The sequence below is a fragment of the Cygnus olor genome, chromosome 1, assembly GCF_009769625.2.
Source record: "Cygnus olor isolate bCygOlo1 chromosome 1, bCygOlo1.pri.v2, whole genome shotgun sequence".
NCBI classification, from domain to species: domain Eukaryota; kingdom Metazoa; phylum Chordata; class Aves; order Anseriformes; family Anatidae; genus Cygnus; species Cygnus olor.
In genome coordinates this window covers 6,841,494-6,868,943 of record NC_049169.1, presented here as the reverse complement: position 1 = coordinate 6,868,943, position 27,450 = coordinate 6,841,494, and the positions used below count along the sequence as shown (strand labels likewise).

General features: G+C 43.0%; 1 protein-coding gene across 5 annotated transcripts in view; it reads right to left on the bottom strand.

The window, feature by feature from the left end:
- The window catches only part of CAMK1D (calcium/calmodulin dependent protein kinase ID), a 219,533-nt gene that overhangs the window by 123,884 nt on the left and 68,199 nt on the right, over positions 1 to 27,450 (bottom strand). The gene's annotated exons all lie outside the window — the stretch shown is intronic.

The following is a 27,450-nucleotide window of genomic DNA, read 5'->3' as shown; positions in this document are numbered from 1 at the left end:
CGGGTGCCATACGTGCTCTCAGTTCCTCGGTGACCACAAGAGGTCAGAGCCTCCGCTCTGGTCCTCCCTGAGCATCTCTTCACCCTTTGCTCAACCCTGACTCAGATGGAGAAGCATCGTCAGAGTTCCTCTCTGTACACAGAGATATTCCACAAAACAAACTGCCATGTGTAATCGCTAAAGCCAAACAATCGGATTAAGTCACAAAGCCCAAATGTCTGCCTTAATAGCAGCTTCCCTGCAGTTACCCCAGAGAGGATTACACAAATAAAGGATGCAGAAACATCATCACAGCAGCCAGTTGCTAATTGCCAAGAGTGGGCAGCGTCTCTCCTTCATTGGGTTATTCCGTAACAGTATTATTTCTTGCACTGTCACATCTTCCTGCAAAGCATCCTGGCTGAGGAGAGGCCAGGCAGATGTGACGGGCAGGGCCCTTATGTGCTTTTGCTGTTCTCATGCTGCTTTCTGAGAATTTGGGCATCCTTCAGAGCCTTTTGGCATCTGGAGGGACCTTTGCTCTGGCACACTGGGGCTGCTCTGATATTCCTGGTTTGTCAGGTTTAGCAGCGAGGTAGTGGGCATGGCAGAGCACCACCAGCCTGCTGAGGAACAGCAAATCCCTGCTCCTGTTCACCAAAACCTCCTCCCAAATTACCTGCCTTTACCAAGAGACGCCAGAGCCAAGCACCACCCAAAATGTAGTGCTCCCCAAATCCCAATTCAAAGTCCATCAGCGAAGGATCATATTTTACTTATACAACACTAAAAGAGGTAGGACACTGGGTTATCCATCACTCGGTTATTCTGTTCTTCTACATAGCTCTCTCCGAAAAGAGGCTGAGCAAGCCCAACCACACTCCAACCCGCTCCTAATATTTGATCACAACCTCATTTGGCTACCACGAACTTTCCCTGACTTTCGTTGCCCATGGTCACTGCTTATTTAGATATTTGCGGACCTACAGAGACGTTTCCTCTCCTGGCTCTTCCTTTCTAAGTCATGCACAACGACACGACCAAGCGCTCCCGGCCTCACCGCCAGTTCCTGAGTTGTGAAAGGACCGAGTGAATCACTGAGCCAAGGGGTAAGCGAAACAGGCAGGCAGAAGAGGATGCTGGATAGAAAGTGCCTGTTTACACAGAAACATTTTGGTCATTAGCAGCAACGGGGAAATGAGACGGGAAGTTTAGGGATGGATTAAAAGAGACTTTTGCAAACTGGTAGTTTGTGTCCATGTGGCAGTGACCCTCTGAACAAAGAACGCTTTGCCTCATTTTTGGCAAAAAGGACCAAAAAAATGTCCAGACTCATTTATGCTGCACTAAGTACAGGAACAGCTTTGTTTTCTGCATTGTGTATAAACTGCCACGGCATGTCGGAGCATCACAGACTCCAGTTCAGAGTCCATACAATCAATCCCAATGGCTGGAGCAATAAAAAAGAAAATCGAGCAATCCAACGTATTTTTGCAGACGTACTCTTTGCTTTCCTGTCATCAACAGTCCTAATTATTTGGTTTGCCAAATGGTGCTTTCCTTTTAACCCTCATGCTCAGGACAGCCAGAGTGGAATTGCAATAAAATCCCTTTACTGGGAAATCCTGAGACCACTCAGTGCTTATCGGCTTTGGCTGAAGACTCGGATGCTCAGAAACTCACGGGGCAGTTCCCAGCTATAATTCATGGACGCCTTAAAGTCCTATCTGCTTAAGCTTTCACCACTTCACTCTAGCTGTGTCTTGAATAATCTTTTTGGCTGCAGTTAAATGCCGTTACAAACAGTATATCCATACTGGTCATTTACTGCTCACACAGCTCTCCAAGTGTTTACAATACTGCAAAGCACAGAGCTCCCATTCTGATCTGGATTTCATTGCTCTTCTAAGATGACAAAATCAATGAAATCCCTTTATATCCCTCTTTATAATAAACCGAGCTTCGAGAAATGCCTATATTTCAGCTGGATTCACCATTTTACTGGATTTTTCTCCACATACTAGGACAGCCATGGGGTTGGAGCAGCCTCTGTATATTTAAATGCATTTTTAGGGGGAAGTCTGATATACACCGGTAAAAAACAATTCCATATCTTCTTAGCAGCCTTTCTCGTTAAAGCAAGAAATGAGCTGAACCTCAGTTAAAGCATTCACATAAATGCCAGCCCTTGGCAATGATGGTCTGCACGATCCTGCTGCACTGCACGTGCTCCTGCTGCACAGCTCCTGTGGTCACAGCGCAAGGAAAAAAGAAGCAAAGAGGCAACAGACAAAATAAAGAGAAGTGCTGGAAAGAAAGAGAAGGGAGGGAAGAAATGCAGACAGGGATCAGAGAGTTAAACAGAGCTGGGCAGAAAAGAAAGGTATAAGACAAAAAAAAAAAATAATAGAAAAAATCAGCAAGCAAAAGGCAGCAAAGACACCCCTGGAGTGTGTCAAGGGAGAGTCAGAAATAATAGTGTATAGATGGACAGGTAAATATCTTAATTTCAAATACACAGATGAATTCACCCACACTTAATGATCCAATCCAGCCCCCACTAAATCTTTCTTGACTTATACATGACTAGGTAAATAACAGAGAGAAAGTCAGAAATACAAAGCTGCTCGTTTTCTTGCCAACAGTAAAATATCCTACAGCAAATTCCCCATCTCCTCAAAAAAAAATCCACAGAACACCAGCCTGGCAGGCTTACTAAAGGAGATATTTTTTCCCCCCAAAGAATTAATGTGCCCTTTAAAATCAAGACATAAATGAAGGCAACAGTTTATCTCCAAGAATTTATTGCATTTTTTTATTGAGGGTTAAAAGTTAATTGTGTACAAAGTTCTCTCAATGTGTTTCGGTTTAGAAAATGGTGCATCGTTCACCACTGAAATGACAAGACTTCTTGTAAAAAGGATGTGGCTTCTATTAAGCATCATCAAGTAATTTTAAATCAGCACTGAGCCAGAAAGAGATTCGGAAGCCACTTGGTGAATCTTGTATTTTGAATTATGAGTTTTTATCTGAAATTTCATGCATGGAAAAACACAATTTCTGGGAAGAATACCAGCATATAATATATATATATATATATATATATATATATATATATGTATATATATGTATATATATATATATTTGAATTCTCTGAAATTCTGAGGAAGGTGTTTACTCTGAAAATTACTAAGATATTACTCAGAAAATATCTGGGGGACTTTTATTCTCACAGCCCTCCACAACACACACTCTCCCTCTCCCCCCAAAAAATTGGTCCAAAAATTATTTTCACACTCCAACACAGATTTTTTTAAAAGCAGGGAGAAGAGGTTAATCAATTAAAAGTCACTATTTCAAAGTTATCTGCAATGGTTGGGATGTCCCACTCCCCACAGCTGGGAAATAGCTAACGGCAACCTTTCCACTGTGCCTGGGGACCCAGCCTTTGCTTCTCTGAATTGGGGGCTACAAACCCCCCTGGCAGCTTTGCAGGTCCTTCCTGGAGGTTAGAGCAAATGAATAGGAAAAGCATCACATTTTTGAGGAACTAGGACAGCGGTGGAAATGGGTGAGCAAGAAACTTCTGCAAAATTAAACCACCTAGCTAGCTGCTGAAATAAGCGTGGCAACTGAACCTACTTCTGAAAGGTATGACCACGTTATCATTTACCCTAGAGGATCAGCTCTCGTTAAACTTCTAATTAAAATGTGGAATAATTTTGTGATCTAGATCATTTTCATATGAATTAGGAACAGTGCAAAAGAAAAAAGGTTAAATGACTGGACAAGTGACATTGAGATGATGGCAAACTCTGGAAGGTGGCTGAGACCTGCTGACTCCTCACCCCTTTGCATATGTCAGCATCCTATGAGATGTCAATATTTTATAGTTTTAATTTCCTTAAATTATTTCTTATTTGGTTATTTTCTTTAATTCAGATTTACAGATTAGGATTTCAAGATTATCATTGGAATATGGACAGCACTCATATCCAGGCTGCATTTTCTATTAGAAAACAAGGTTGCAAGGCTAGGTTATCCTGCAGATCAAAGTAAAATAAAGGCCAATTAACTTTTCTTCATCTGCTTGAACTATAATTTAAGGTGAATACTTAATTTCAGAAATAAAATATATATACAACATATACTGTGACAACAAATCTGTTCTTATTCTTCAAAAAAAAATGTTGTTACAAAAGCACTGACAAAATGAAGACGAAGAGTTGATGGAGGGAGAAAACTTAATTTTTCCATTTGCAGAGACCTCCACGTTGAGAGTTTTCCACTGCATTAGCAGGTGCTCTGTCACACTAAATCAACAGACATAGTCAGGAAACAGATTTCACATCTTCAGGCTGTGTGTAGCTAATGATCTTAATTATGGTACAGTTGGCCTTCTGTGTGTACTTTGCCCCAGCCAAACCATGGAAAAAATTAGTGAACACTCATGGTTTGAGAAATATACCACGTCCACCGTGAAGATCAACCCGAGATGGAAGACCAACCGACTGGGTGAGACCGACCAAACCCAAGAAGCCATTTCTGTAGCGTGGCTTTGGTAACCACACACAAATTCTGCTCCTTGACTGCCCAAACAAAGGCAGCTTTGAGCTGCACTACATACAGAAGCAGGCGTGTAAGAAAAAAAATCTTCTCTGGCACTTTTACAGCTTTTCTTACAGTCCTTGAGGAGTTAACTGTGGGATGAGCTCAGGCTCTGTATAACCAGCACATACCAAGGAGATTCTGGTCCTCTAGAATATTTTTCTCCCAAGCCATTTTTCTGCAGAAGTCGCCTTATTTTTTTCATTAAATTTTCTACTCTGTCTTTTCTGTACACATGCCCTCACTCTTCCAAATCCCAGACATTTCCCAACATAAACCCGAACTAAGGCTGGATTGTTTTTCACTCCAAAGCCGTGTGAGTGTCCTTAGATCTGCGTGAAAACAAATTTACAATGAAATTTTCAACAGCTCAGTGAAGTCTGAATGCAAAGGTAACAAAACTGAAGTGAGGAGGGTGTTTTTACTCAGAGGAGCAGAGAGGAGCCTCTCGGGACTGTGCTACGCACAGTACAGAAATCAAATATCCCTACACGTTCCCAAGAAGCTTAATATAAATTTCTGAGAAAAGAAACACACATACTGGTCTATTTGACTCCATCTATTCTTTGGAGGACAAATGCTTTTTCTAGCTATTTTCATTCATCAAACACACTGTTCCAACCCTGCAGCCCCTTCTATGGCAATGCTTCCTCTGCCTCTGCAAGCACAGGACGACCAGGATTAACACTGTGTTAACGTTGGTATTTTTAGCCTCCCTATTCATTTAACTTCCACCAAACCACCCAGACAAAAACTAAAAATGCTCTTTTCTACCTCGGCGCCAGGTGAATCTCTGCTGTAACCCAACTGGCCATCCTGGGCCATGCCTGACCCTGGTTCCCCTCCCCAGGGCTGATCCTGACCTGCACCCACAGCGATGACCTCCCTCCCCATGAGGTGCCTGGTACCTGGGGATGGAGCTGGTGTTACACGCTCCAGATGATGAACAGCACTTCAAATTGTGCCAAAAATGCTGTTGATCTTGCCTGGTGGACACACAAATAACAACGGCAAGGGGCTAAAATACCGTTTGCTGCATGTTCCTGCAGCAAGGAGCAGATTTTCACCACTGACATGTCTCTCTGCTCCCCTGTGTCAATACCCTCAGCATTTTGCCCAAGCTAGAAGGCACTTTAAGACCATTGGGGTTACACATTTTTCTCCAGATAGGTCCCCACTTACCCACAAGATGAGAGGAGCCAGGGAATTGCTGTGCATGAGGATGAGCAACGCATCCCTAAGCTCATGGCTTCACCTCTCCCACCACCTTGATGCTCCCCATCAAGCACAGCTTCTGGGAGAGGAACCTCAGCAACCCACACATCTCTGCTGGGACTCATAGCCACGACCACAACAGACACATGACGGCTTCATGTTCCAGGTAGAGCTGCTTCTTCCCCCTCCTTATACACCAGTTTGATTTTCTTCCCCCCTTTACACAGCAGCTCACTACGATGGAACAAGCAGCACAAAGCTTTAATCTCGCGTAGTCACCAAAAGTGTCTGGATTTGTTTGGATTCAACTGCTACTTTCTTGGGTACTATTATCTACAATTACAACAGCTTAGTGTTTTGACAGTTTTTGTCACCAGTCAGATGCAGGAATTTTAATGGCAATTTGAAGCTTATCATTTCTTCTTGGTTTAACTCCTCAGTACTTTATACTCTCAGAGAAAAAAAGAAATTAACTAGAATTAAGATTGAAAAACCATGGCAGCTACTTAAAGGAAAGCTTCGTAGAGGAGAAAGAATTCTGTGAAGTTAAAGTTGCACATGATAAAACATGAAATTATGACAATGTAGTCAAGGAAGGTTCCTTCACAGCCCTGCCTCTTCCCCCAGACCACTTTCACCAGAACACAACCACCTCCTTAATGGTCAACAATTTTCACCCAGGGAAAAATTGCTGGGAACCATTTAAACAATGCTGTAGTGAGAAATTAAATTTTGACTCCAGGATGAATTTCAAGTTCACAGTGGGGCATGGCACACATCGACAGTGCCCCCTGCCACTGCCAGGTCCCCTTCCCTTCCTCCAGATATGGCATTTTGGGCATCAGCAAAGCTGCTGGCACAGCTTGCAGCCACATGGATGAGGAATCCACCAGGGCCTGGGGCACTCCAGGTCACACACCAGCAGGGTGAAGGCACCAAAGCACGTGGCTGATGAGACTCCTGGGCAAATAAAGCCCTTACGTGCAGAGCAGAGTAAGGCATGCAGGCTTTGGTGCCATCAAACTTAGGAGCAGAAGAGAGTAAACCATGTAATGCTCAAAAATTAAGCCAAAAAGAAAAGTTTCTGTGGAAACTCTTCCCTTTCTGAGATGAACTAATTTGTTTTAGCTGCCTGGTGTATGCTAATTCAATAGGATGCTATGCAGTCTGGTCTGAGACAGTGATGCATGGATGCTAAAAAGGGAAACTGGCCCAGCACAGATACCCAGTCTTGTTTGTTATTACAGTGCTTTACTTTCCTGAACTGTTTGCTCCTTTCTGATTAATCCTGACCCCTATTAGAAAGGGAAGTATTGTCTTTAAAGGCCTATTATGCTTACTTTACATCCTCTGTGGCAATCACAGTAAAGCTATCCAGAATCAAAAGCAAAACATACAGCTTTTTGTATTGAGCTCTTCCTTCCATTATGCATTTCACAAATGGGCTGTTAAGCAGTTTATTTTCTCCACTGATGATCACATTCTTTCCAAAGTGAATATTTAAGTACCTTTTTTCCACTTTCATCTTATAAGACGAAAGGAGCTCATTGTCTCCCAGGATTTATCTGATGGCAGCATTCTCACAGGGAAATAACCTTTTTTTTTTTTTTTTTCTTTTTTTTTCCTTTTTTTCCCTTATAATGACCGCAAACATTTCTTGAGGGATAAGTGAGCTCCATAATGTTTTTCAAAGCATTTCCCTGTTCTGACACTGATATATGCAGGGTCTATTACAACACATTTCAGGAGATCTTATCTGGCCTTATAAAGCAGATTACACCAATTTGAAAAAGCACGTTTCTTCCTCTTCCTCCACACAGAAATGTAAGAAATGATCTGGCACTCTCCGAAGAGGCTGGATCAATTTAGGAACTGGATGACACTGCATCTTTTAGAGCAAAGCAAAGACAGTGTAAACACTAGCTTTGCTTTCAGCATTTTCTATGTTCCTTCTAAAGTGAATGCCAGTTCATCTTTAGTAAAGATGAAACTAGCAACTGCCTAAAGAGCAAGTAACTTTGCAGTTGGGTTTAAACCATGGGAAAATCCAATTAACCCAAGAGTTTTTCCTAAAGCTGTCTGGACCTTGAAATCCAAGTTGCAAAAGGTGCCACTCCATGCCTTCAAGTGGCATCTTTAGGAAACAGAGCCTAAGTATCAGCTCTGGTGCTCTTCCTCGGTAATCAAAAACAAATGACTGCATTACTTGACATGTGATTTTCAAATGCTGACCCCATCTTTCAGGATCTGTATGACCCATTCTACAGATGAGCTACGTGAGGAACAGGAACATGGACCCATCCTTAAGTAACAATTCTTTAAAAGCAAAGAACATCACATAATCTAAATGTGCGCACTCCTTTTATACTCAGAGAAGAATCTCCAACAGGCAGTTACATCCCATCCTAAAATATATTGAGGGAAGCACAGCATGGCGCTGCACAAATCCTTAAGCCCCTTCCACCAAAAATCCCACGCTCCAATTGCCGCCTAGCTCTGGTCAAACAGATCATCTGAGATGCCCAAATCTAGCCCCAAAATGCCTGCCAGGCAGCTGCAATGAACTGAGATAACTTTCAGCCTTGGTGTCTGGTCTGGCTTCAAGAGAAAGCAGAGCTTGGCCACCCAGAAGGAAACTCCTGAGCACATCTACATGGATGTTATCGATGTCTGAGCGACTTCCCCATGCATTACAGACAAGAGATGGCCAATACAGCAGTGCCGTCAGCTTGTCCGGGAGTAACTAATAGTGGTCAGATAAAACACACCCTAAACACATCTCTTGATCTTTGTTGAGAGAAAGGGAGCCCCAGGGGAGAGACTGACTGAAAACATCTGCAGTGTGGACACTCTGAAGGCTAAGCAGGCAAATCTTCTCCCTAAATCACAGGACCTGAGTGTGCACAATAAGCACACATTCAAATCAAAACAAGCATTGAGACTCATAAAGCTTCTGTGCCCCTGATCACAGCACAGTCCCTGCCTGTTTCAAGGACAAATTTAGGTTAGTTAATCAGATCACACAACCAGGGCACAAATAGGATTAGCCTCTTCCAGATCAATCATGCAGACCCAGTGGACGGCCCCCGGTCAGGATGCGCTCCCCATGAGTGTGATGAGCCTCTGAAAGAAGAGGCCACAGGGTTCAGAGCTGTCACAAGCACAGCTGAACAATTCCCCTTGTGTAAGAGCCCTTCTGTGCCTCTAGAAAACTTTAATGGGTTTGTTCTCATCCTGTTGTTACCCATCCAGCCAGTCTCGCATATCTATTTTAAATATTTGGACTAAAAATGATGTGTATTTTGTATCCTTGCCCACTCCAAGTAGTAGTTTAGAGTTAAAATAATAATAAAATGTGGGGGGAGGGACAATTCAGTAAAATGCAATACAATTTGTTCTGTAGCTCAGAATTGAGCTCTGGTAGGAAAAGCCACTGCAATATACCCAGAGCTCCATCTGAAGCCTTCCTTTCAATGGCCACCTTTTAAAACACCATAGGAGTGCTTGCTTTTCTTCCCCCCCCCCGCTCCTCTTGACTCATGGGTCCACATGTTGTTTCATGTCTGAGCTGAGGTATGCTAAGAAATCTCAGCAAACGGGTTTGCCTGGTAACCAGCAGGCTTGCAAACAAACATTTTGGCAAAGATTATTTCAGTGTAGCTGTATACAGCAGTTACCAAGCACTTCAGAAACTCACAGATCCTTCTGATAAAAGAATTGCCACACAGCTTCTATGCGTGCAAGTCTCAGTCCTGTTCTCATTCAAACCTCGGTGCAAAAAGGGTTCTCCCATCAGCTTCTGCTGGCAAGGGATTTCCCCGCAGCTCCACCTTCAAGGTGCTGTGTTGAGATTCCTGAAGTTACTCACAAAACAGATGCAGCACCAGAACAACCTTCCCCTCCTAAACCTATTATCACATGCCTCTGCACTGCTCTGAATGAACATTTTTGATGTCAAGGGACACTGATGTCACTGGGACTGACCAAGAGGAAATTCCCCAGGTGATATAAGCATAAGAAGCTTGCACCAGCTTCTGTCCAAACCATGCCCAGCCTAGGCACTGTGTCCAGATGAAGCAGGGAGCATATGGGACCCAGCAAAAGCAGCCCTCTAGGTTCATCCTATGCTGTTATGAGCCAAGGAGGCCAGTGGCACATGCAGAAATCTTTCTGAGGACAGGAGCCATTTTTGCCTTCCCCATATGATGGTAGAAGACAGCGTCAGGAGGGAAGCAGTCCCTCCTGCGTGCACACCTGCACCAAAGCAGCTGAGCCTCTTAGAGAATCACAGCAGAAAAAAAGGTACTGGTGTTTCCTGCATTTCATCTGAAAGAAGGACAGATCTCCCCACCCAGAGAGGTGAGCCTGGTCGATGGAAGCCACCAGGCACTGAGATCTCAGTCACATCACCCATAAAAGCTTTAGACCCCAACCACCCATGGTTTCTGCATGCAGCAAAACTCAGGGCTACACCTGCTTCTGTTTTCACCTTCCAGTCTCCAGTGAGCAACGGCCCAAGAGAAACCAGCTCAGTGCCCCAACCAGTCCACAAACACCGAGAGTATACTGTTACATACGGATGACCTTCTGTGTTGGAAAACTCCAGCAGAAGCAACCTGACAGCAACTCTGCTTCCCCTTATCTGAACTGTAATCATAGCACATTATAGCCTCATAACACAACAAGGGGTTTCCTAGGAGATGAGTGCCACGCTCCCTACCTATTTTTACAAATGGAATTTCTAAGAACTCATTTCCATCACAGGTTGACATGTTACACACACACCAACCAGAACAACCACCGTGCTCCTCAGCCTTTACACAGGTCCAGATAACCCAGCTCAGCTCTTGTACGGCAGGTTCAAGCAGTACTGACACACACAATGAGCTGGATGAGGGTGGGGAAAGGGGAACTCAGCTCTGCAAACCTGACACTGATAATTTCTTTTTCTTCGGAAGCTGTTTCATAATTTTAAACATTAATAAAAAGGAAGTGGCATAGTATCCTCCCAGGTGACATGCACCCCAGAAGATGAAAATCCCCTAAAAGGATAGCACAAGAGCACTCGCAAAATGAGGAGGAGCAGTGGAATTGCAGGAATCTCTCTCCCTGCGTGCTGTAAAGACTACCTGGGAGCCAATTCCCCAAAATGTTGCAAGCAGCACGCCACTGGAAGTGAGCTGGGGAGCTATGGTGAAGCTGGTAAAAGCACGTCAAGTCACATATGCTGTGGATGTGCTGTAGCTGGTACATCAGCCCACAGATGGGATGGGTTACTGAGTACTCAAAACAAGTTAAAAGTTGATTTAAAATAAAAAAGCTAGAAAAAAAAATAAAATCCAGCAATTTGCCCTCCAGGGGGGATTCAGTTTGCTGTCAATGATGAAAGAGCTTGGATGGGAAGGAGGGCTGGACACCTAATGCTTCTAGCAAGCGCACAAGTTGATCCCTGGAGTCTTTTTAGGAATAGATTAAAGTGGGACAGTGTATGTCCCCACCACGATCAGATGGGAGGTTAACTATGAATTCTGAGTCCATTAAAACATGACAGGTCGAAAGGAGCTCCATGAAACCGTTAGAATAGCAGAAAAAGCATGATACGTCCTTTGGGAAAAGAGTTTTGCTTTCTGCTATGAATAAGAACCTAATTTGATTAGAAACTTTATGACCCCTTTGAAACACAACCCTTTCCCCATTAAAATGTTTCCATTTCCAAGTAAATGAGAAGTCATTCCAAGCAAATAGAGAGCTGAGGAGCCTGAACTGTAATTCCGTGTGACTTGTTCATGAAAAGGATCCTTTTACCAAGTTATAGGAAGAAATTAAGAAGGCAAAAAACTCTCAACAGGTTTAAGCAACCAGATCTGCCCAGTCCAGGCTCCTTTCTTTAGTAATAGGTATAACAGATAAGTGAAGAGAGAGTGTACGAAGTGGAGTTCATGCAGCACAAGACTTCCCCCAGTTTATCTCCCTAGCTTCCAGCAGTCAGTGATCCAGAAAAGCGATCTCTGTTCAAGTGACAGTTGCATTGACCCATCACATATTACCTACCTATGCTCTACTACTCTGAATAATTCAATTTCTTCAGCCCATCTACTTTGAATTTCACAGCCTCCTGTAGAATTGAGCTCCACCGTTTGGGCACAAATTATAGGAGGAAGCAGTTCTGGTTTGCTCATTTTAACATTTGCTGCCAAATACTTTCTTTCCATAACTCCCTATTAAAGCACATTTTAAAGATGTTAACAGGCAAACTGCTCTCCCATGTCATGTAATGTGTTTGTTTGTTTGTTTGTTTTAAATCATGAAAATACTGAACAACTAGAGAGATGTGCTAGAAATGATCAGCAAAGGGGGTTGCAGAACTGGACTCCCCTTCACTCTCCAAGGCAATAAACTCTCAACCTACAGTAGGATATACATGAGACAAACCTAAAATTGTTAGGAAACAAGTGTTACATCTCTCTGCTCAATCTTCAGTGTCATATTTAATTTTGAAAGGAGAACTATAAAAATGAAGAAACTTATTAGCAAGAAGTGAGAAGATCCTTGGAGGCAGAAACAAGAGATTTAAAACTTGCAGGAAGCATAAGGACTGTTTAAAAACATCAATGCTTGAAAAACTTGAGAAATAGAGAAGTCTGGAAGGCCAAAGAGCTGGAAAAGGGAACTTATGAGAAGTAAGACAGCATCCTCAAAATCAGAAAATGTGTGTCCAAATGAGGAAACAGGAATGGATTTTTAAGTTCTAGTGGGTAAAACCTAAAAACATTGAAAGTCAGGAAAAAGCATTTGAAGAACAAGTTGCAAGTGGCAGATAATTCAATAAAGACGTTTTTGCACATATCAGAAGCAAGCAGTGTACAAGATCACTGGTGGGTGAGGAAGAAATTAAGTATAGAAACAGCATGAAATAACCCACACAGCAGTAGCAAAATAATAATTATCATAATAATAATAAAGAAAAAGACTTTGGGGGGATCTGTGCTCACTGCAGAGAGGTTTGGGGAGGTTCTTACACTGGAAACCTTTACAAGGTTGGCAGAAGGGGTTATAGGCTGGACTGACCCAACCGTTGTAGGGGAACTTACAGGTGACACTACTGAAAATAACCATGGGATGAAGTTTCTCACTTAAAGCTTTATGGGTACCCAAAAATAAGGAGGCGGCTTATGTGACACAATTTTAAAAAATGGGTTCAAAGCAATAACTCAGGAATTACAGGAAACTCCACATTAGTAAGTTTGAGGTCAGCAAGTCAGTAAAAACTGTAATAACCATCCCTCTAGTAAAGGAGAGAACTATTGAACACCTGGAAAAACATGATATATGGAGGAAAAACTAAAAAGATTTTTGAAAAAGGAATGTACTGGAGCATTGTGAAGGCACCAGCATGTATGCAGATGAGGACATGATGTGTTGATGTAGCTTAATTTCAAGGGGCTGCCTCAGCACAGGCTCTCTGAGCAGCTTAACAAATAGCAGAATCTTCTTGCATGGGTAAAGAACTAGTGAAAAGACAGAAAACAGCAAGGAATAAATGGTAAATCCATTAAATAACCAGTGTTAAGGACTGCTAAGGAAGCAGTTCACCACCCCTGAATGCTGCGTGCTGTTGTGATCCTCCTCATTGCCTGCAGGACATGGAAGAATCAGGGCAGAAGACAGACTGAAGGTATGAAACAGCTCCACTATGAGAAATTACTGAATAAACTGGGTCTTTTCAGCCTCTTCAGGAATGGATAACTGAGAGGGACAGAATTAAGCTCTGAGAAGAGGAGGGCAAGTGCTGCTGTTCCTTCCAGTGCAACGATGAGGTGATGGCAAATAAAGGTAGCAGGGACCCACCAACCAAGCAAACTTCATGCAACTTTCTGTGTGACACAGTGGATGTTAACAGGGACTGAAAAAAAAAGGACTGGAAAAATACGAGCAATAAAATCCATTCCAGACTACTAAGTGCACAATTTGTGTCTCCAAAAATGCCTGCGCACATCTCTCTGAATGCTAGAGGAGTGCTCACAGTATGATAATAATTACATTATTGTCAAACGCTGACCTATGCTTTCCATCCCAGACATCTGGCATTGGCTGCAGGGATGGGGCACGGGACGAGCTGCATTTTTGGTCTGACCCAGGACAGCTGTTCTTACAGTCTATTAATGTGGTTGAGCCAGCTCAAGTAACAAATGGGCATGTGAAATACTGGGGAGTCAAGCCCATCGCTGACACAAAGAGGGACGTCTTTAGGGTTAACCCATGGCAAGAGCAAGGATGTGTACCATGGCATGTAAAGTACTGTCCAATTCCAGTGAGACCATTTTCACGCAAGTAGCCCAGCCAGGATATCTAGAAGTAAATACAGCCTATGACTTGAGAGGAATTAGAAGAGCAGAGAATTATGAGGTGTCCAGGGAAAATACAGCTTTGAAAGTTTATCACACACCTGTGGAGGAAACAGCCTTTGTTATCTTATTGAACTGATTTCTCTCAAATAAATGTAACCTCTGGCTGCCTCTCATCTGGCTAACTGTGTGATGCACCTTTTACTGCCACTGCAGATAGCAGTGGTCTCTTCTTTGCAGGATTAGAGGGAAGATGCCACTAATTAAAATAAAGGGCACATCCCAAGACTTAGTTATAACACCTTAAATGGAATGCAGCAATTCTCCTTTGCATTCTTTCAGTTACAAGAGACCCAAACTTCAAAATTTCTCATGCATTTATCCTTACAGCATCCCTGCAGGATTAGGCAGTGCTGTCACTCAAATGAAATATGTGGGAACTTGGGCAGAGGGGGCATAAAGCAGACAAACCCCAGGTCCCCCCAGTCCAACGCCCACTATTTAACTAGAAGAGCATCTTCACATGTTGCTGGATCACAGAGGACCCAGACACAGCCTTTTTTCACCCTAGGTCTTTTGCTTTAGCTCTCCTTTCCTCTCATATCACAGGCAGCTGTCCCAAAACACACACCATCCACGGAAAGGGCTGAAGCTTAGCTCTTCCCTGAAAAGCAATCCATTAAAAAAGCCGGCAGCGTCTGCCATCTCACCATGAAAATTTAGAATTTCAGAAGTGCTTCTCGCTTTCTACACCACACATTACTAAATCCACAGTAACCAACAACATTGTCAAGCCACCGAGTAGGACAGTTAAATAAAGTCATTTATTGGGGCCCCATGCCTGACAGCAAATCCAGTTTCCTAACTTTAGTGTAGACACTTTGGGTGAGCTGCTATCAGAGTCTTTATAAGGAAGCAAATCTTTTCACTTTGTTGACAAAAGCTTCAGAGTAGCATTTATTATACACGAACAGTAGCAGGTGTTCATATTTAACTTGTTTTTGTGGTTTTTTTAAGCTTGAGATGCATATAGTGATTGAGAATTACTGTTTATTCATTTCTGTGTAATAGGAGAAGTAGCATTTCATCTGTCTCATCCATATTTAATAGCTCCAGGCACAACAACCATGGAAGGTCTATTTTTCTCCCACTAGGGAAAATATTATTATTATTACTACTACCATGACTACATTTATATTCTGAAATTATTCAACCCTGGCTTTCTGTATTATTTCTAAGTTATCTGTGGGCCAGGTCCTTTGCTGGTACTTACCCGTGTTACTGTGCTGATGGAGCTATACTGATTTGTGGTACGCTGAATCACGTTGGGTAAGAACAGAGTCAATTTCAAGCTCCTTGCCAATGTAAGCCAGATGATTGAATTTTGCTGCCCCCAGGAGGAGCAGGGACCCTCGGAAAAATACATATTTGCTGCTCCTGCTGTTACCAGGAAGGTGGTTTAGGGAGGTATCTGCTGCCTTTGGAGGTCCACTCCTGTGCCCCAGGACAAGCTCCATCAGGAGCATTGCCACACTTGCCACTCTTGGTGCACACAGAGTAAATGGTGGGGCCAGGAACAGTCTCTGGCTGCTGCTCCGTATTTCACCTGTGCCTACGGCAGACCCTTGCTCCCAAGACGGCACATACAAACAAAGGACAGTACCTAATTTCTCCCCAATATAGCTTAAGGTCTGCTCTACCAGCCCCAGTAAAACCCAGGCTGTGCACAGTCCCACTGATCCCAATTCCAAAATCAGATGCAATCCCAATGAACTGGAGGCATCCATCCACACATCATCCAGAGAATCACAACAGCCTGGGCTAACCAACGGGCCTGAGTGTGATTTATCTAGTTAAGCACAAAATGAAGGAGATAAAATTGTGCTAGTGGGTTTTTGCCTTCCCAGCAATGTGAGGACCTCAGCAAGCTCCAAGGAAACCTCTCCTTCCTCGCCCCCAGTGCGCCTAACAAACGTGCAACAACTCTGACCAGAGGAGCAGTTAAGGCAATGTGGGTTTTTCCGGGTATTTGTTCCTGGGAAAAAAGTCCCCTGTTAGCGTGCCATTAACATGTTAATCACTAAACTGTCAAGGCCCCTTTCCCCAGGAGGTTATGTGTTCAAGCTCAGCCAGGGTCAGCAGCCCCCAGCATATGACCGTTGATAATGTTTACTCAGTGAGAAACAAATTTGATGGATTTGACCCAGCCATGTGCTCACGCTGCAAAACCCAGGAGCATTGGCTGGCACCAGCTGTACACGGGCAATGCTGGTGGGGAGCTGCAAACACCCAGGTGGCTTCACACGGGAGGTTTGTCCTTCCTCGGGCAGGGCTGGTGAGCGCTGATGGCACAAAAGACGGACCTGGAGAGGTCACCAGCAGGAAGCTTTATGCCTCCAGAGTTGTCTGGTTCATCTTAACTCCAGTTCAGGAAGGGAAAAATCAACCCCCAAATTCCCAGCACATTTTTGTTCATATGCCTAAAGGAACAAAACAATCCTATGTTCGGCACGTTCAGGGGCTGAAGGTCACGACGAAGAGGATATATGTAAAGAAAGACATGTTTTTTTCCTATTACTTGCAATTTGGAGATAGAACAATGTTGGGAGAGGGAACACACGTTATCCCCTTTCCTCTGCATGTGCAGTTCTCATTAAGGCCAATCAGGAAGTTAATCTTGTAGGAGGCTACAAGCCAACATGTGCGATAAAAGCCCAAGGAAACATAACTCCGGTCAGCTTACATTTGGCTTAACTTAATCAGAAAGCTCAGCCCTCTGCAGCATTACCCCATAGACCGAGGTGGGAAGGGACCTCTGGGTCCATCTGGTCCCACCCCTGCTCCAGCAGAACCACCCCGAGCAGGGTGCCCAGCACCACATCCAGGTGGCTTTTGGAGATCTCCAAGGAGGAGACCCCACAGCCTCTCTGGGCAGCCTGTGCCACTGCTCCATCACCCACACAGTAAAGACGTGCTCCTGATGTTATCTGGGAGAGCATCCAGCCTGGGAGAGGATGCAGCAGCAGCGTGGCTCTTTAGGGACCCACAGACCAGTCCTCTCCCAGGACTGCCCAAGCAATAGGTCTCAGCGTGCAGGGGGACACTAATTAATTGCTCACTCCGGTGTTTCCTCTGTGCTTAGCATAAGGCATCTAAGGTTTCTACAAAAAGAATCAATATGTTGCTCCGGTAAAGTCCAAGGGAAAATCTCAGCTGAGTTCAACGAAAGCAGAGCCATCAGCTCTCTAATGCCTTTTCCATCCTCCCTCCCCAGAGCAAACCGGCAAGCACAATTCTTCTGGGATCATCTGGGTGAGCTTTCTGCCACCCCAATGTACTGCACATCAGTGTTACCTATGTTGTCCTCGTTTGTAGCATCTGCGATGCCTTCCTCGTCCCAGCTGCCTCCCAGGTGGCTCCCTGCAATTACATTCCTAATTGTACCACAATGGGGCTCTCCCTGGGACAGCACACTGCTGTTTAATTCATAAATGTCAATTTGAAGGCACAATGCAATGAGAAATCACCCACATCAGAGGCAGAGCAGTTCCCACTTATGAATAGGTGGGGAGACAACAAAAATAATTAAGCACTTAACAAAGAGAGAGGATGAGGGAATGCAGGCAGCCCTTTAATGCACCTCTTCCAAATTTTACACATGCTTGATTTTCTTCTGCTTAAATGGAAGGGGACAGAGGTAGCTGAGTGGCAGTTTTAATATCAGACATGACACTGCACAGCCTCTGCTTGTTTGGGAACTTATTTAGTATTTAAATCTCAATTAACCAGTAAAACTGACTTGACATTTAAAAATCTAAACAAAATGTTTCAAGTGTAGCTCTTTAATAAGTGTCTGTAAAAGCATCTTCTTATTCCACGAACCTACTCATTCTTTGCATCCTCAAGAACACTTCCAAGCAAGATATAAAAATACAAATTAGGATTTTTTGATTTTTACCCCCATTTCTTTTGCATGGTCAGTCCAACTAAACAAGAGTTAAATTCTGTCCCTCTTGTATATCAGCAGCAGATCAGCCGCAGAGATACCTGAGCTAGGTATGAACTACAAAATATTTGTTTTGCAAGAGAAGAAGATCAGCTCATACCAAGATCTGCATTGCTAAAGCTACTGCTTTCAAGCTATCTTGTGCTTTCATACAGCTGATCCCAAGTGACATAGAACACGAGAAGAGGGCAGATGCCCAGAGCACCAGCTGGGGAAAAGGGGAAGGAGAAGCTGCAGGGTGCATCCGCTGTTCTGGCAGCAGAGCCCCGTGAGCTATCACTGCTTGTCAGCTATGGAAATCCCAGCCTGCATTTCTAACAATTTTACAGCACAAATACAATCATCGAGAAAAAAAAATTCTCTTCAGGTTTCAAGCCTCTGTTTTGCCAAGTTTCTCTCTAAATGCTACACGGGGTGAGTAATTCTGCCAGGGGCTTGCCCTCTCACCCATACACTGCAAAGCGCTAATGGAGAACACCCCCAGCGTGCTCCTGCCCTGCAAGGGGAACACTTACTGCTCACCCACACTCAAAAAAAGAAGTTAAGTCCAGCAGAGCAAGAGGAACAAAGCAGGTCATAGCATCTTCCCTTCTGTCCATCTACTGTAGAAAACATGGGCACACTCAACACTGCCTGTGGGTAAGAAGACAGGAGCCACCATGCTGGGCCAAACCAAAGAACAGTCTACCTAAATACCCCCTAGCTTGTAACTAATGGTAGCATTAAATAAATAAATAAATAAAGATAGAGACTCCTGATTCCCTCCCCTACCTTCCCCCAACCAGCCAAGCAACCTGCTGTGGCTCCCCAGAGAAAAGCCGTGCAAAAGCACAGCCTCAGCTGGTGCCAGCTGCATGTCATTGATGTTAATGGCTTTGTTTGGCTTTATATCAGCTGATGGTCTTCCTCTTCTCCCTCTTGGTCCTCACAGATTTTCTGATCCCTGATATACAGGGATATATCATTTCTGCTCTACCTTCTTGATCCATAAAGAAGGTGGATTTTGTTGAGGTAGTGCTGGGCCACTGTTTTGTGTCCACACCAAAGAAAGGTGTGAGCATCACCACGGGGCTGTGACAAAGTACCCCAGCACTGGAAAAGCTTCTTTCTAACCCTCATTACATAGATGTTGTCTTATTCCTTCAAGATGGGCCTTTCTATGCTTTGAAATCCCTTCGGTTGTTCTGATCCCTGCTAGCGTAAGGTGCCAGAGGACATAGCATGGGACACACTAGAGGCCTTCAGCACCATGAGCACACTGCACACACAGCTCTGAACAATGTGCTTCTTCATCCTGCTTTGGAGAAAGCACCTGGGTTTATTCCCAGAAAAAGCCAAGTCCATTTTACATCTCTGTTTGTGCCACTGTGTCTATTCCAGCTGCCCTCGCAACAAAACACTGACACCAGTGTGAGCTGAAGGAAGAAACTGAACCCATTTGGAGGCACTACTCCAAATTTCAACTTCCTTGGGATTATTCCTGTAGGCAGCTTTTACCCCTGTGTGTGTCCTGCCTGTATTGTCACGTCCAGGAATTATTTTGGGTGTGAAACACACAAGGGCCTTCCTCAGACCCACATGCTGGTGGCATCCCCGGCTGGCAGGCAGCTTGCAGCCATGCCACCGCTTGCACCACGAACGATTGCCTTGGCTGACTCCGTCTCTTCGAGTTCTTCCAGGTTTTGTTTGTGTGCAAGCTGTGCCAGCGTGCTCGCTGGAGAGCGTGTGCCCTGCTGCACGCCACGCCAGAGCAAACACGCTTGCTGTCACATAAAAGCATTGATGTCACCTTATGATCAGTGAAGCCAATTTCAGGCCCAAGCTCTGGTTTCTAGCGTCAGCGGGAGGCTTATTAAATATTTAGGACGGGAAGCTCCAGCATTAGGCAAAAATACTTCCATGTAGGCAGGACTGGGGAGATCAGCCAACATCTCAACAGCCCCCTAAACCTGCCCCAGAGCGGGACACAAAAGCAAACCGAATGATTTTTCCCTGCATCAAAGGTTCAGGGCAAAGTTCTCACTTTTGCCAGCTGCCGGGGAGTGGAGTTCAAGTTCCCACACTGATCCTTGCTGGGCAAGAGCAGAGAAGCCGCTTCTTATTTTTTTTTCATCCCCTTCCTGTGTGCAATTAGAGATGGGCCCAGGAGACACGGATCTGCTGGTGAGAACTTCCCCTTTCATCAGCTGAGCAAATTGTGAGAGTCTGTGGTTAAAGCCCTGCAATCCAGCACTTCTCCAGTAGAGAGAATCCTAAAATGCGTGGTTTGAATGATGTGAGCTTTTCCAGTGGCTGGAAGGAGAAATAGAGAAGTCTCTTGTTTTAGTACCACTGCTTGCCCTGCAATATTTCATACCAGCAACTGAGGTCATGTTCTGCTTTTCTTTCCCTGATTTTCAGAAGAAAGCAGAAAGGATAATTAAAAAAAAAATATCAACCTCCAGTAAAGCATAGGTCAAATGAAATTTGGTGCCTATGTTTCCCATGGGAAAATCCACCAAAGGAAAAATTAAAGTAAATCCAAGAAGCAAATGTAATGATCTCTACATGATGATTTTTTTTCTGGCTACTTACAAGGCATAATTTCCTCATGAAGAATGAGAAAGAGAGGTCGTATGTCTCTGTGCTCCATAGGTCTGTCTCTAAGGAATGTTTCACCAACTTTATTCATTTACAGGCTCCTTTTCCTGCTCTTTCTTTCTCCTTTTTATTCTATGGTTAGACTGCAGTGCATCTCACTCATTGCCGAGCTGCAGAGTTGACTCACTACGGCTCCCTTTTCTGCTCACCAATCTCATTGAATTATTTAAAAGGGCACTGTCAAGTTGGAAAGAGTATATCTTCAAAAATAAAATATTTTTTTCTTTCCTAAGTTCCAAATGACATCTTAAACTATATATTTCAGGGGGAAAAAATGAACAAATTTGTAAGGGACTCATTTTCTTGTCATTAATAATGCCCTTGGTTTCCTTTTGCACGTTTCAGGCCGGACAACCTAAGTTCATCATTAGTTTCTAGACAACTTCACCCACTGTTTTTCATTCACCTGCAGTAATGATATTGCCAAGGCTCATAAGTTTGTCCTGTCTTTGGGTACTTGTGGGCTTTTTTAGTAAAGCCTGAGCTTGTAAAGACATGAGTAATGCTGTGGCTCAGCTTTCATTTTTATTTTGTTTTATTTTGGTGTCTGTTAGCCTTCATGGTTACAGGGAACAGTTTGACCACATGGCTCAAGTACACCCTCAAGGCTCAAAACAAGGAATCCAACTGTAATTTTTTACATAATCTTGCTATTTTTAGGGAGATTTATGCGTTTCCAAGAACACTAGATGATGGATTTTTTAACTCAGACTTGACTTGTCTGTAGGGTTAGATTTAGCACCTGATTTTCTTTCATGATGAAACTCCTGATAATCAAAAATTGCAAAATGTCCGGAGCTCAAGGTCTGTTTCTTTTTCCTTCCCTTTTCACCCTGGGTGCCCAAGAGCTCCCTGGTTTAGGAGAGACCATTTGTCAAAGCATCTCAGGCAACGCTGATGAGATCCCCCTATTCCTCTCTCCCTACTGACCACAGCCTTAGGTCGTGTGTGCCCATTACAAGAGCATTTAGATGCTATCAGGTTTGGAAAAATAAATAAATAAATAAATAAAATCTAATGTATGCATGTACAGCAGCAATTTCTCAGCAATTCTATAGTATAAAATGAGCAAAACCACCATGCTGGTATTCAATCCATTATTAATATTTGAAGAACCCACCAAAATTCAGGGTCTACAGTAGAAGGTGGGAGTCTGCCACCATGACCCAATCCATTGGGGACAACTGTGAGAAAGATGCTTAATATCTCAGCACCACACATTGGCAAAGAGAGAGATTTCTAAAAGCTAACGTGAATTGGTCAGGACATTTATATAAAACTCTTGTAAGAAAGTGTGTGGTTAAGAGTACTTGAGCTGAATTGAAACAAACCAATAAAAATAACTATGTTAGAACTTCTGTTGGAACTTTGTTATAAAATCCAGCAGGGCATCACCTCTCCAACAAAGAATTTTCTCACAAGACACAGGGATTAAAAAAAAAAATTTATACAGTTCAATCAACCTACCTCCAGGGTATCTTTACACAAAGGTTTTTATTTGCCTTTCAACTTGACGTATTGTTTTCAATACCTAACTGAAAGGTAGGGGTATTAAATATACATTGCAGTGCAGTTAATTCCAGAATTGCTCCACAGTGCATGTTGGGCAGTGCCCATGAAGACATCCAGTTACTGCTTGTGCCAGACTTGACCCTGGCTGTGTAAGCAAGGCTGAAGTATCAAGCGCACAGGACAGGAATTAATTTCTTCATTTCTACTGCAAAACCGATGCAGTAGAGAACATTCAACACAAACTAACAAACAAAATCTTAATTCAGATTTGAGAAACTTTGGGCCAGACTGCCTCTATAAGCCCCTGTGTGAATTGGAAAGATGTGGCATGTAGGCAGGGGACAGCAGACATAAAATAAATAAAATCTGCACTTTTTCCAGCAGGTGCAGATGGAGGGCTGTGCTCACCCAGGCAACAGCATGAGCTGCATGCTTTGGGGAGCATTTACAAATGGAAAAAACTTTCAAGATTTTGTTTTACCTGTGAAAAATGGGGGCTCTCGGGAGGGGTATGTGGACTTATTTTCTTGGAAATTTGAATTTAAAATTTACTTGAAAAGTGAACTGAAAACTCACTGAAAACTTTAGCGGAAAACTGATGTGAGCGCTACCCCATTTGCCCTTGCAAGAAGCAAATACAGCTCCACCAAGGTGCTCCCACTTGACATGACAACACACCTCCAATGCGGATTAACCAAACGGAGCTCAATGAGATCAAGGCTCAACCAAAACCAGAGCTCAGCCATTTCGACCTCATACCAACACACAGTCCCTTCATGAGATGATTAAAATCTCAACAGTATGGCAAAAAGGATGAAGATACACAAAGATGTTATTTCTCCCAAGAGGTGGTTCACAGAGCAAACAGCAGATGTGATCATTACTGAATTAAGGCAATTATTCCCTGGGATGAATGTGATGCAATCGTTGGGCTTTGGAGATGCTGGACTCTCTAAAACAGGAGGTAGAAGCCTTCAGGAAGAGTCCCAGAAAATGCCTCTATCCTCCCAGCCACGTGGACTAGGACAGCATCGACAAAACAATTTTCTTTAAAAAGAGCGAATTAAGACTGCACTGAAGTTAGGGGCAAAATATCTATTGATGTGGAAGGACCAAGATTTTCACCCAGTTCGTATGCCTTGTACTTAATACACGCAAATACGCAGTTGGCTCAGTTGAACCCATCATCGGTCACAATTAGACCCTCCTCATCCAATGTTGTCATAATACAAGCTGTACTATTTGTAAAAAAAAAAAAAATGTCCTCAAGAATGAGTATCTGTCTCTTCTTGTTCTGTCTTTCTACATACCCCTCCACAGTCTGTTGCCAGCTGTCTGGTCCTCTCATTTTAATTGCAAGCACTGCACGACAAGGACCTTCAATTTGATTTTCCTGCCGAGCAGAACGTGTACTAAAGTTGCTCACAAATGACAGAGGAAAACATGCAAATATTAAGCATTTGAAAAATGGGTAGGCATCCAAAATAAAATGATACTTTAGAGAATGACTGGCTACTGACTGGATAAATCTTGTCATTCGAGTTAATAAAACAAATCTCCTGACAGGTGTTAAGATAATTTTTAGCAACGTTACAAAGGCGTCACTACAGCTAGTGTTATTAAAAGCTTTGATTAGTTATGAGAACAGGCTTATAGGTCTAAATCAAAGCTGCTCACTGAAGCTGGTGGGATAATTGATGTTAGCAACTAGAAAAAAAAAAAAAAGAAAGAATATAAAAAGCCTTTAATTCCAATAAAACTCTATAAAAGGAAGAGGCCACACAGGCTAGAAGCTGAGATAATATATGTGACTTTTTACAAGCTTTCTGGTCCATCTTAAGCTGTGACCCCTTCTGAGAAAAGAGGACCCCCTGGCGTATGCTCAGGCTGCAGAGAGGTGGGACTGGTGCTGCTCATCCCCCACCAGCCAGATGACAACAGCTGGCTGTCAGCCTGCTCCTGCCTCATTGCACTTGTGGGGTAAATTTGCTTTAATGCATTTATTCTGCAGGCTCTGGGTAGAGCACTCTTAGACACTGGAAGAGTAAGAGCCAGGTTTTCCAGGTGCTACGGCAGCAGAAATACAATAGCACAAAATACAGACAACAATAACAAGAAAGAAAGAAATATGAAATATGCATTGCCTGCACCACAGGCAGCACAGAGGTCTTCCGTGCAGGATTTAAATTAAATTGCTTTAAATTAAGTGAGCCTTAATTCCTTCTTTTCAGACATCTGGATTTCTCCCCTTGAAGAAACCCCCTTGAAATGAAGCTTTACTTCCCGTGGTTCTTAGGAACAGCCACTGCTATGAACAAGCCCAGGGAAGCCACGCTGGCTGCAAGCTGAAACCAGACCCTGGGCCCGTCCTGGTCCAAGGCTGGTGCTAAAGGGGCTGTGGCCAGGTTTGTGCACTGTTTAGATCTCTTTGCCCCACTCTGGATGGATGGGCAGAGCTGTGACATTTGTTTTGGAAAAAATTATAAACCAGTGAGACATTTCAGAGGTCTCTTTTACTATGCAGGACTCCATCTGAAACTCATCCATCAGTACCAGCAGCTACACACTCGTCTCGCCTGATGGATCAACCAGCCATACATCCACATGGATGAGGGCAGGATTTGGCCCGATTTAATTTTAGAAGCTATTTTCAGACCAAATCTAAAGCAAGGAACATTCAATAGAAGGCAAATTCATGTCAATGTACTTGCCCATCCTTAATTACATAATTCCCTTCCTTCTGTAAAGATGCATTACTCTACAATACAAATGGATAAACGTGTTGATGTAACATTAATTTGTACTGAGTGACATAATTAGTTACTCCTCAGTAAATGTGAAAAGATTAGGAGAATCACATCAGTTTGTTCAGTTGGCAATGGGAAACCACTGCTTCCTTTTACATCTCAAAAAAATTACAGCAGCTAGCACAGCTTCCTTCCTAAACCCATTTGCTTTGATTCAAATAGACAAATTAAACAATTAACCAGAATTAGAAATAACATAAAATCTGAACAGAATAAGAAACTACAGGTGTTCTTTGCAGGTCGTGTCTGCTCTGATTTCAGGATGCCCATAACATCCAAAATCCACACGAGAGTCCCTATGGTGTACCTTGATATATGTTCTTGTATATGGGAGCAAAGCTGGTGAGAAAGAGAGTGACCGTTAGTGACAGGTAAAAGAAGAGGCAAACACTCCACGTCTGTGAGGCTCCCACAACATGGTGTTGCACATGGGAACAGGATTTCAAAAACAGAATTGCTGTGTCCTCAGGCTGACAGAAAGGAACTGCAGAAAGCAACCACGAAATAAAAAAGCAGTATGCATGCAAAGCCCAAAATGAGCAGACAAGGAATGGAAATTATCAAACCTGATGTTTTGTGTATATCCCATTTCATAAACAGTTATTTAAGGAAGAGATAGCTGTATTTGGGTTGTACCCACCCACTGAAAAATCATAGGGATCATTTCTCCAGAATATTGAAAGCCCACCTTTCTTATGAAAGATATCATAAGGATATCTTACAGAATTACAGGATATCTTACAGAATTTATTTGTATAGACAGGACTAGGAAGGAAGAAATATGAGCATGAGTGCAATTACAAGAGACAGAAAAATGGAAAAAAAAAAAAAAAAGGAGTTGCAGGTGAGGAACCACAGATGGGACAAACATGCCTCGAAAGAGGGACTCATTATAGGGAACACCATCTAGGTAAATGAAAAAACTAAAAATCAGAGAGTCAGAAAGACAAATCACAAAATGCTTCATATTCCAACATGCAGGATCATCTCCATATGGCTACAAGTGATGCATTCATTAATGAATATAAATATACAAGTCATGAAGATCAGGTGGTCTGATCTCCTATACAACAAGCCATCAAACCTCTTCCTTGAATTAATCCTGCATTTAAAACAACAGGTTTCTCAGGGCATGCCTGATCAGGGCATTACTTATTTATTTTGTGTCCAATGATGAATGACTACAATAAAATCTGTGTTTTGCTTCTGGTCTAGATTTGCTGAGCTTCAGCATCCCAAGAAGCTGCCTGGGAAATGTGTCTGCTAGGCTGAAGAATTGTCTTCTATTCTTTGCACACCTCTGAAAAACTCTCATCTCCAAACCTAGTCCTCGATTAATCATAAAAAGAGCTCTATTACCTTTTAAAGCATATTTTTGAATTCTTTATTGAAATCCTATTCGGTCTACCCAGACAGATCGTATATGCCAGACCCTCTGAACAGGGCACAAAGACATAGGCAATATCATCTTCCCCTCCTCAGTCTTACTTCTTGCCTTTGGACCAGCAAGGTCTCAGCACATGACCAAGCACTCAGACAAGGTCTATGAGCCCAGCACGGCCCTGGTGAGAGGCAGCAACAGCCTCCTGCTGCCCCAGCATTGAGTCTCAAACCTCTTTTGGCAGCTGTAACAGTTTTCCTTGCCTGCTTAATCCTCAGTCCCTGTGCTGAGACCTCCTACTGAGACAGGGACTTGTCCTCTTGGAGATCATAGCTTTGCCCCAAAGACATTCCTGTCCTCAGCAACAAATGTGTTTAACAAACACGACAAGGTGAGGACTCTTCTAGTCACACACTACTAAATGTAAATTGACATCCTACAACAACACAGACAAGGAGACCAGCAATTTAAAAGATTTCAAAGCCATAGATAAAGGGAAGACTAAGTGAAAATAGTGTATTGAAGTACTTGGCCAAGCTCAAGACCAATTTATACACTCTATCTTTACCTGCAGTCTTACACAATACCAAAATTTAAAAAGCTACTAGAAGCAGCCAGATTTGGATTAAAATTGATTCTGTTGTTCTCCCATCCTGATTACAGAACGAGTACAATCAAACTATCTACTCAAAATCCAGAAAAATCCTAAAGCCATCACTATAATGAGATGATTTCAGGAGATCACTCAAAGAATGGCTCATCAAATCAGAAGAACAGAGAAATGCATTCAATATTTGCACCGGACATTTACTTTCAAAAAAAAAAAAAAAAGTTTTAAAGGGCAGTGAGAGAAATAGTCCCAGCAAAAGATTTCTTGTGTCAAAATTCATGGAGGTCTGACTTCAAAAGCCAGTCTTCTTTTACTGTAACTTTAAATGTCAAAAATTGAGGCTGTTG